The sequence below is a fragment of the Dreissena polymorpha genome, chromosome 11 (assembly GCF_020536995.1).
Source record: "Dreissena polymorpha isolate Duluth1 chromosome 11, UMN_Dpol_1.0, whole genome shotgun sequence".
Taxonomy (NCBI): Eukaryota; Metazoa; Mollusca; class Bivalvia; order Myida; family Dreissenidae; genus Dreissena; species Dreissena polymorpha.
The window spans coordinates 48,819,219-48,831,396 of record NC_068365.1 but is presented as its reverse complement, the minus strand read 5'-3'; positions in this window follow the sequence as shown (position 1 = coordinate 48,831,396).

Below are 12,178 nucleotides of genomic sequence, written 5' to 3'. Positions count from 1 at the left end.
TTAATTTCTTATATTTTTTTTAACATTCTAGCTCATCGGAGCACAACGTGCCCATTGTGAGATGTTGTGATCGCTTTTCGTCCGTCGTGCGTGGTTCATCGTCAACGGTTGCCCTGTGAAGACTCTAAAAGCAACATGTATTATCCAATATTCATGAAACTTGCTCAGAACATTAGTCAAAATGTACAAAACTAGGTAACTTGTTATAAAAATTTATGTCACTATATCAAAACGAAGAGAAATCTTTTGAAAGCTATAGATGCCAAATTTATTACCCTTGTTCATGGAACTTGGTATGAAAATTTGTCATACTGATTTCTCAGCCTAGTTCGATTTCTTGAAAAAATATTGCGGGGCAGCTTTCCTTGGATGTTTTTTGTTTAACCTTGTAAACACTCTAAAGGTCAAATTTTTCTAATCTCATTGAAACTTGCTCAGAAAATATCCCAACAAATTATCGACTGAGTTAAAATGGAAGAAAAAGCTGGTTCACAGTCTATAGATCATATTTATTGCGCAATCTTCATTAACGTTGATAAGAATAATGTACCAATTTTATTTTGGTTGCGTTCGAAACTAGGTCATTGGGTACAATTTAAAAAAAGCTTTTGAAAACTCTTGATTCAATAATTATTGCAAAATCTGCACGATACTTTTTCCAAATGTTTATCCCATATTATTATTGTTGCAAATTTGTTTAGCTTTATAACATCTAACTGACCACAACTCATAAACAGAGGGTTTAATATACACAAATGTTTGTCAGGGTCTGTAGATTTCAGAACAAGATGTCGTTTTTCTGGAAAGTGCTGGAGCGCTTAGAAATCCAAGATGGCGTCCAAGATGGCCGCCGTTTTATGATTTAATTACTAATAAAGATGAATTGAATACGTCTATTGATCACCTATATGTACTGACTTTAATATCCGATAGAAGTAATCCATTGATATAGGGCTTCTTCCAAACAGATCACCAAGGTCACCAAAGGTCAAGGTCAAGGTCATTTCATGGTAAAAATGGAAAAATAAACGAAAATTTGAGTATTGACATATCATTTTCTTTTTTAATTCAAATGCTTTACATTTGCTGTGATAACTAACCTCTTTATTATATAGCCACATTTACAAGCTTCATTTTAAACAAAAGTAAATGCCTAAAATTGTGTTGGTAACCATGGTAACCAAGACTACATACGCTATTTGGCCATTTTCCTGGTTCGTGGAAAGTCATTTGGCATTATAACCATCAAGTTTAATAAGTTTGCTTTTAATCTTTAATAAATACTTTAAGACTAATCAAGGCAAATATAAAGAACAGCTATGCCGTGTTCCATGTATCATATTTATTCAACAATCAAATCTAACCAGGTATTAGTGCTTGATACAGACTCATTGACTTTATAATGTCCTTTTACCATCAACTGTTCGCTCATTCAGATTCCAGTTATCAGCAACTGTCACTACAAGCTTCCTCCTTTGGTCTCTAGGTAGAATAAATGTCTGGTACAATACCACCAGAGTCTGTTATTTTTTTGTGATGCAATGTTCTGTTGGGCTGCTGATGTCAAGAATAACCGAAGATCTGGATATGAGATGGAATACACAAGAAAGTACATATATTCAATCAGATGGCGGCAGCCAAACTCGTTGTTGAGGTGTATCCCTAAGCCCAGGTGTTTAGGGGATGGATTTTACGTGACAAGTGTAGTTAGGTCACAAGCAACAGCTAGACATCTTGTAATGGTCCTCTCAGAAGCTTCCTTGTAGCATTTTCGTCATGTAACCAACACACTGCCTTGTAAAGAAGAGGCTCCACAAACTGCTTCTGATCTGATAATTTGATTTCTTCTAGAGCGTAAAAGAAGTCATCAAATTTAGGATTATTCTCTATAATTCGTCTTCTAAAAATACCCATCGCCTTATGAACTACAGCTTCATCTGTGTCGTCCTCTGACTCTGGTAGTTCATCGTATGAACACTCATTGTCATCTTGAATGACCTGTTCCATCTCCTTTGACTTTCTGACAGCATCATTAATAGTCAAACTAGACGAACAAACTAGGTCAGGCTTTTCATGCTGATGAATAAAGGATACCTCTGGCCATAATTTTTCAAACAACCTTTTCAAATTGGAACTTTTATAAGAGTTTGCATCATTTGAACATCTTCTGATTCAGCAATTTCAACAAAACGTTTTTTTAATGTAGGAAAGAAGAACACCTTTTTATCAACAACAATAGAATGCTCAAATTCATTTTTAATTATCTCATCAATTATTGTGTATGAAATTGTTTGGTTTTCAGAAGTGGCCTTATTTGGCGTCAGCCCGGAAAATGCAGTATTACACTGGTAGTATTTAGTCAAACAACCTTTTTTCTATGATATCGAGCCTAAATGGCTACAAGATCACCATTTGGAACACTTGCCAATCTGTCAATAATGGCTGCATCATTTATTGCAGTAGCAATATCTTACACTTTGCGATATATAGAGTTAGAGTCTGAAGATATAGAAGTTTCAACTAGGCCAAACAAAAAAAAATGTGTGTTTCGGGTAACCCGACCCTACCTACGATTTTGGTCCCGACCCTACTTTTTTTCGTCTCGTAAAAAAAAAGATCTCTGAAAAAAATAGTGCCCGAAAATAACCGCGCATTTGCCACTTCCGCTATCGTTATCAATCATCCGATTTTACGCCAGGCAATTATCGATTGCACACTATTATCCAGCGTAGAATTTCATAAATTTCCAAAGATACGCATAGTATTGACGATTTTGACAGACACGCTCCATTATCCGCAAAGAGTCGCGTTTGCACATTTTAATCCCTTTTGTTGAAACATCGCTGTCTACACAATAGGTCAGTAGAACCGCTAAGCGTGTTTTTTAATGGACCGGAACTTATTTCATACTCAACCTCGAAATCATTAGAACTAATGTTCTAAGCAAGTTTAATGATCATTGGACAAAATGATATGTGTTTTTAAGTGTTTACATGGTTACCCAGACGCAAAAGAAGAAAAACCAGACCGGAATCATTTACAAACTCAGCCGAGATATCATTAAAAAAATGTTCTGATTGAAATTAATGATGATTGTCTTCTAGCGCGTCCACAATATATCACTATAGCCTCGAACAACTGCCTCACCTCCTTGTTTCACTATAGCCACATAAGAAAACTGCCCTACACAACGGCGGCCATGTTTTTAAAAGGACAAGGGCCATTTTCAAACTATGCTGATATATCATTTGAAAAAAAGGTTCTATGCAAGTCTCATAATGATTGTGCAAAACATCAGACTTCTAGAGTGTCACAAGGTTTGACTATACCCATGTTATAAAAGCTGCTACCCCCCTCCCGCAGACAGCCATGTTTTTAACGAACAAAAATCGTTTCCAAACACTCTGCTGATATATCATCAAAACACGTGTTCTGGGTACGCTTCATGAAGATTGTGTAACACATGTTTCTTCTAGAGTTTTCACAAGCCTTTTTTTTTAATCTGACCTAGTGACGTTGTCCGAAATATCATTGCGACAAATGTGCTGAAAAAGTTTCGTGAAAATTGAGCAATCCATGTGTGCTCTGAAGTGTTAATATGGTACATGATAACGAACAGACGACGCACACAATATTGTCACAAAAGGTCTTCGTGAGCAATGTGTACTCAGATAAGATAAAATCATTGTGCAAACATCAGCAGTGAAAACAAACAGCTTGGCGAAGAAATCAAAACATGCTATCAGTAGAAATCACTTGATGGGGATAATTGTCTTTACATTTGTGCAGAGTTAAGATTTCCCACACTTAATGATAATATCTTTGTTTTTGGAGAGCTTTTCAAACAAACTTCTCACATGCGGCCAAATTGTTTTACCGCCGAGGATATGTTTTATGACTTTTATCACATTTTTTTTATCTGACTGAGGAATTAATTTCAAGCAAGGATGTATTTGGATCTACCTTTAATCCGATTCCAAACACACTTGGAAAAAAATGATTTAGATGAACACGTTACTGAAAAAAACGCATTGAAATCGGTAGAATAACGAACAATTTGCTATAATTAATTGCATACATAGAATTATACAAGCGATTGCGCTAGAAGCCTTAAGAGTTAATCGATTAAGTACACACGCAAAAATAAGTAAACATATATATCGCACCAAGCGCTTTTGAACAGACACATTTTGTTTTCTTCAAACAAAATTCGTTTCAATGAGATAAAAGACACTTTGTTTTATAAGTACTAATTATAGTTAAGCAAGACTCTTTTTTCAACCGTACTGCGTATATTTAAGCATGCATTTTGTACTGTGACACGCGTATCATCAAAGTTGCAAACTGTGACCTATTTCGGCTTGAATCAGCAAGCTACGACTTATTTTAGCTTGGGTTATCAAGCAGTAGAGGCCTATAAGTAAGCTATCTTCACCCTCGAGTATAAACGGGTTCACTCGCATTAAGCTTTACTATTCGAATACAGTATTACTATGGGGAAAGAAACACACAGGACAGAATTGCAGATTATTATGTTCATGTATATATGGCTTTTTCAGATTGAAGTCGAAGATCTGGGCAAAATTTTCTACAATTCAATTTGTCAACCAAGTTTTACAAGCAATGCAGTTAACCGCCCTATAATAATTTTTAAACTGAGCACTTTTAGATTACAAGATAAACGCGTTGGTTTCTGTCCACTCGAACAAATGTAGCTGATAATTTGCTCCGATTAGTGCAAATTAGCTGAGGACTCTCCATATCACAAATGATAAATAGCTTCTCATCTTTGTTTACTTGTCAGGATTACGGTATCCACCGACGGTTTTGATCTTAAAGTGAGTAAGAATTATCTGTAAGTATCGACTGTTTGGGAACAGTATCTTGTTGAGAACATGGATGTGTAGAATCTTGCAGAAATGAACCACTTTGTAGCATCTATTGACATCAATGTCAAGCATGTTTACACTTGGAGATTGATCTCCCAATATTAGAATTGTGCCTTATTCATGATTAAATTACATGTGCTGATATATATGTATGGAGTGTCTCATTTAAAACAAATTTGCACAGTTTTTGCAAGCATAATATAATAAGTACACAGGTCAGATAATTTGCAAGTAGAATTTTACAAAGTTTATTTAAAAACACGTTCAGGTTAAAAGTGGCAATATGCATTATTTCATTTATGTTAAATTAAAGTCAATATATCTGCCCATTAAACTTTGAAACAGCAAACAAAATTGTGTCTTTAACATCATACACTTCATGTTATTGCCATATTTCAAGTTTCAATTCTATCGCTTGAGAAATATGGAAAAAGATCACTTCACAAACGGAGAAAATTGTAAACGTTTGCCATAATAGGTTTACTATCAAGGCAAAAAAACTCAAGAACATGTGGATCACTGCTCATGAAAAAAGTGTCTTGCACATCTTCACTTTAAAGGGGATTACATATTCTAAGTTTCGATTCAATAGCTTGACAAATGAAGTCGCTCAACAAACTTTAAACATTTGATTCGGACAAACAAACAAACCAATCAACCGACCAACCAATCGACCGACCGCCCAACAGCGTGACTCCTACATAACTCCCTGTCAAACTTCGGTGTATAATTATGCCAATCTGTTGTTTTTTTTTATATAATAAGCAATTAAAAGCCCACGTATAGATCTATGAAATTGACACAAGATATGGTCAACGTACCGCTCCTAAGACTTTTTAATAGTGTTAGTTGTGTTTTTGTTGTTATACATCAACCACTATTTTTTTCATAATTTTGTTTTTCTAAATGCTTTTCAGTAAATAAAAGTGGCCTGGTATACGTATACAACTAAAACATGAAACCCGGTTGACGACGACCCCTATTGGTACATACGAGCTTGACACAAGATTGTCACTGCACAGTTTATATTTTGTATCTAATATATATATATATATATATATATATATATATATATATATATATATACATGTATATATAATGTAGCGATTCTAATGTGAGCATGTAATGTACAAAATGTTTATTATTGCTTCAAACAGGAAAATTGTGAATCGAATTACGTGTCAATGTTTTTCGAACAGTTTGAATAACAGTTATGAAGGGGGTTTATTCCGCTTGTCTGAAAACTGGAGGGGAGTTTGTTCCGCTATGGAAGGGTGTTTCTTCCGTTTATGCAAAATGTGAAAGGGGGTTTCTTCCGCTTTGCTGTTTTTAGGGAAGGGTGTTTCTTCCGAAGGGGCTTTATTCCGGGATTCGTTTTGACAACACCCAACACTTAATGCAGTTTCGTCTGGATTTTCTGTTGCACCAGTATACAGTACAATAACTGTTTCAATAGTGACTTATGTAAACGTCCGTAACGATAAATATACAGTGTGTTTGATTTGCAAATAATTTTGAGGAAATGTCAAATTCCAAATCATTCGCTATATCATTCTGTTAAAATTCACCACGGAACATTAAACGGAAATTTAATGCACGCTTTCCATGCGTTTGGCGTGACGTTGTTCATGTAGGGAATAATTTGCGCGCGCTTTTCTCGAGAGAAAAGATGATTAAAACACACTGTACATTTACAGTGTGTTTGAAGAATGTGATAACGTCGAGTAAAAATTAAATAGGGAAGAGTGTTTCGGATTACAAATTTAATTATGCGCATTTGAGAATTCAACAAGAAACGGAATATGGTCAAATTTCTAGGACGCGCATACTTCGGTACGATGTTTTTTTTTCCGGATATTCCCATTGCAAAAGCATGTGAGCCATCGCAAAGACCAGAAAAAAATACCTACCCTACCTATTTTTTTTTCAGCCGTTTCCCGAAACATACATTTTTTTGTTTGGCCCTAGGGACCAACTTCTGCTAAAACCTCTTGATGTATTGTCTCTATGACGGCTGCACTTTTTGCCACAAATGAAGCACTATGATTTTCAGTCAAAGTTCTCAAAAGTGGACCTCGTCTTAAAATGTGTTCTTGTGTTTTCCTTGTCATCCATTGTTGAGTCATCATAGGACCATCTGGGCCTGAAAAACAGAAATACATATGAAATCCTTTGCAGAAAAATAGAGAATTTGAAATGACATTAATGTTCTACTCTCAATGATCATGTTTGAGAGAAATCAAACTATAATATTTATGAATATCATTATCATTGTCATACCAGACCAGGATCACCACATGGTTGTCATATATGTCTTCATTACACTCCTCTGCTTCATTTTTTGAAGCAAACAAAAATCATCTTTGATTTAATAATAATTATAACTTGCCTGTGTTCTCATTGTAAGTACATTTATATCTAACTATTTAGTATACACAAACCTCTTTAATAAATGACTGTAATAATGGATCAACAGAATTACAATTAACAATACATACTTTCTTACTTTGCAGTCATAGTAGATCTTTAAGCTCTCTCCAGATGTAGCCATGTTTTCTTCCCCGAAGACTGTGACATTTTATTGGCTGATGAAGTTCTTCATTCGAACCTTTTTATATATTCCAAACAATAGTTTAGAATAGGCAGAAATTAACATATATTAGGCATACACAATAATTCATCAACAGAAAAAAAATATCAAAAAACTCAAATAAGTTAATTAACAAGATAATAAAATAAGTGAAAACAATGTCCGCTTACTAGTACATATCCGAGTACTACTCAAGTTTTGGATAAACAAATATTAGCACATCTTATTAAATACAAAAGACAGTGTAGGTTTCATGTTAGGGTTTCAAATTTTCACGCACACTACTTTTGCATGTATTCAAACGGATTTTAGTAAATATATGTGATGAAAAACATCAATGACATTGCAGACAAATTTCCTTGTGATGTTTGAGAAAATGTTTTATCAATTAAAATCTATAAACATAGCATGTAGTTATGAAACGAACAATGACTAAACATGTTAAATACTTACCATATTAGATGTACATGGAAATGAAAACTGTGAAAATGACAAAACAAGTTTGACATTGGTGTCTGCTAACTTTTATGTATATGGTAAATTTTTATCAAAGGGGAGTAACTCAACAAATGTTTAGTATCTAAAATCAAATAATTCTTTATATTATTATAGTTGTCATAGCTTTCAGAGTTTAAAGTTGACTCAGTTCATTGAATTGTATATAATTTCATTTAAATGGATAACATATTACTGGTATAAAATCATAATTTAAGTTTTAAGCTATGAATTAACACAATGTATCAAATGAAAGTACAGTTACAAATAACTTCATCAATTAAAATATTATTTAATGATATCTGGATCGTATTCTTGACCATAAAGTTTTCTTTTTCATTTGTTTTAAAGGATATTAATACACTTATTAATTTTACCTGATTTTAAGTACATTTTAATCAAATACTTGATAGTTATACATAAAGATATTAGACTTTGTCCCCAAAATTGGAGCATTTTTTGCTGATTTTCAGTAAAATATGCACAAAAATGCATTCCATTACATGGTAATAGGTAAATAAAGCGTTTAAGATACACACCCCTTTCATTTTATATTGATTTAGAAGGAGGATAGCAATTTCCCCCAACATAAAATAAAAGTTGTAATGTATACAGTGAGTAGGACACTTTTGGCGGCCATCTTGGACGCAATCTTGGATTTTGAAGCCCTCCAGCACTTTTCGAACAAATGAAATCTCATACCATAATCTACATACCCAGACGAACATTTCTGTATATAAAACTCTTTGTTTATGATCAGTGGCCAGTTACTCCCCTAGATAAGCGACTTATTTGTGCCTGTTTGCAGCAGTATATTCTGAATGAGTTTGGAACTGGGTCACGTTTTGTGAAAAAAAGTCGATGTATTGCCCATTATTCGTACAACGAGTGTCCCAAGTATATTTGGTTTAGGTCAAAACTCGATCACGCGGAATCAAACATTATATCAAAATTAAAATTGACACTTCTTCATAAGGTGTTTCCCAATTATATCTCAACTGAGTTAAAACCCGGTTACTGTGCGGGTAATGAACTACGTCAAAAGATCAGATCAAAATCTAAATACCATGTAAAAACTCTAGAGTGCACGTGATCTTGTCGCAGTTTTAAAGCGAGAAAGGCAATTTAGATTTTTAATTGTATAGTTGTGAAATTGGCTGGACAAGTGGTGTATTATTTACGAATTAATGCTTAGAGAAATCGATTGTGTTGTGCATAATGACAAAAAAAAAACAGAAAAGATAAGAGAAAGAACAGAAATAGTAGTGGGAGTAAGTCGGACATTTCGGAAATTTCGGACGCTACAAATAAGTGCAAAATTCCAAAACACCGAGGCCCGTCCGAGGACAGTAATAGTGTGAGTGTTAGCGATATTTTAGGCGACGTGAATTCTGTTCTTTACGAGAGCAGTAGGAGTTAGCTTGAGGACGCTATCGTTTTAAAGACTGGTGATTTTCGCGATTCTGTGATAAAGCACGGTAAGAGGCAGATGGCGGAGAGCGGAAATGAGCCAACTCTTAAAGATCTCATGGACTGCACGAAGGGTATTTCTGAAAGTTTCAATAAGCGACTCTCAAAAAAATCAGAAGCGGTTATGCACCATAGAAGTCCTTGAACGGAAGGTCACATAATTTTAGCGGGAACTCAAAAAGGTCTGGTTAGCTCTTGATGAACGTGCCAAACGCACAGAAGAAAAGGTAACTCGCTTCGAGGATATGGTAGAAGCAGTCGATTGGGCTATTGGACTCCCGAGTGACGGACATGGAACTGAAGCGGGAACAGCTAAGTGACGAGGTTGCCTGCCTGAAAATGCAGTCTAAGAGAAACAATCTGATTTTAACGGGATCGAGGAGGATAACTCACAGGGTAATGAGTCTCAGGTCGTAACCGACCGTAAGTTAAAGGACCACCTATCAGAAAAGCTCAAGATTCCGAATGAAACGGTGGAAGGACTGCGATTTGAGCGTGTACACCGTACCCCCTCACAACCAGTTAGCGGTAAGGTTCGATCTGTTGTTGCAAAGTTTGCGTTCTTCAAAGACCGCGAGCTACTTAGGCGTCAGTGTCCCGAGCTTAAGGGCACGAGTTTCAATGTTTTTGAACAGTTTCCTCCGGAAGTCCAGGAAAAGCGTCGTCGCCTCATTCCAAAAATGAAAGAAGCAAAGCGGGAGCGCAAACTCGCTTGGGTGGCGTACGACACGCTGTTTATTGATGGGCATCCGGTGCTGCAGTAGGGGTTCGCGGGAGATGATCTGTCTGTGCTATTGTGGAACATTCAAGGTTTGAAGCAGGCTAAAATGGAGAGTGAGGACTTTGTTAAGACGTTGACTTAATATGATATTTGCTTTTTATATGAATCATTGTGTAAATCAGACTCTGATGTAGAACTAAAAGGTTACGTTGTACATAATTTTTCAAGACAATACCAGAACAAAAAATCCAAACGAAATAGTGGTGGTTTGTTATTAATATACAGAGATTATTTAGAAGATGGTGTTGATATTATTAGAAATCATCATGATGCTATAGTTTGGATAAGATTAGATCATGAATTTTTTAACATTGAGCAAGACCTATTGTTATGCGGAGTTCATATTTGGTGCGAGAGTTCGCCAGTGTATATTTTGTTAAATGTAGATTTGTTTCAAATATTAGAAAAAGATATATCGGATTATGAAAGTAAAGGAGCCATTTATATATGTGGGGATTTCAATAGCCGTGTTGGCCAAAGAAGTGTTTTTATTTTACATGATTGTTATAATGTATGTATTTGGTGATATTGATTACAGTCCTGACCTCACTTTGAGCAGGGCCTCATTTGATCAAAGACATAACAATCATGGAATTAAGTTGCTAGATCTCTGTAAAGCAACCGGTTTGCGTTTTGGCCGGCTTGAAAATTCAAATCAGTATACATTTTTGTCCAACAACGGTTGCTCAGTTATCGACTATTTGCTGACCGTTGATAATAATTTTTCACAAGTTTCATGCTTTTTTGTTGGTGATTTTAATGAATGGAGCGATCATGCCCCAATAATATTTACATTAAGCTGCAGTCATAATACGCTTGTTAACACTAGTCATAAAGATAAGAAACCGTCGGAGACGGGTGATGCTCCCCAAAGGTTTTTTTGTCACAATATTGCACTATATATTCAGATAAAAGGAAACGTCTTGAGGGGCATGACTTTGGACAAAATAATACGATGGATGGTTTAGCAACTTAAAAATTTCAAAGGGCCATAACTCTCTAAATAAATCATCTTATCAGAACCCACAAATAACATGCGCATCTCCTCAAGGTAGTTAAGCTTCCCATAAAGCTTCATTGAATTCCAGTCAGTAGTTGGGGAGAAATAGCCCAGACAAGAATTGCACTACATGTACAGCTTATAGAAAATTTCAAAGGGTCATAACTCTGTGAAAAATCATCTGACCATAAATGGCTGATAATATGCACATCTCCTGTTGGTAGTGAAGCTTCCCATAAAGTTTCATTGAATTCCCGTAATAAGTTGCTGAGAAATAGCTCGGACAAGAATTGCACTATATGTACAATGGAAAATTTCAAAGGGTCATAACTCTATGAAAAATCATTCAACGAGAACCGGCTCATAATATGCACATCTCCTTTTGGTAGTAAAGCTTCCCATAAAGTTTCATTGAATTCCACACATTAGTTGCTGAGAAATAGCCCGGACAAGAATTGCACTATATGTACAGTTAATGGAAAATTTCATAGGGCCATAACTCTGTGAAAAATCATCCGACCAGAACCGGCTGATAATATGCCAATCTCCTCTTGGTAGTGAAGCTTCACATAAAGTTTCTTTGAATTCCGGTCATTAGTTGCTGAGGAATAGCCCGGACAAAAATTGTGCACGGACGGACGGACACACGGAACCACGGACACATGGACGGACGTAGCGGCGACTATATGCTACCCCCCCCCCCCCAAAAAAAAAAAAATTGGGGGAAGCATAAAAATAAATGGAAATGGAAAGCAATTTTAGGGATCAATTTCGGTCAGGTATTATTGGTAAACTGACGAAGTTCAATTCCATAGTAAATAATGTTTACTGCGAAAATAGAGAATCTGTTAATAATATGATTATTGATTTTTCTAATCCTATACGAAGTGTAGCCGATCCACTATTTTGTAAAACCGGCTATTTTAAAAATTACGTTAGTTTTAATGCAAATA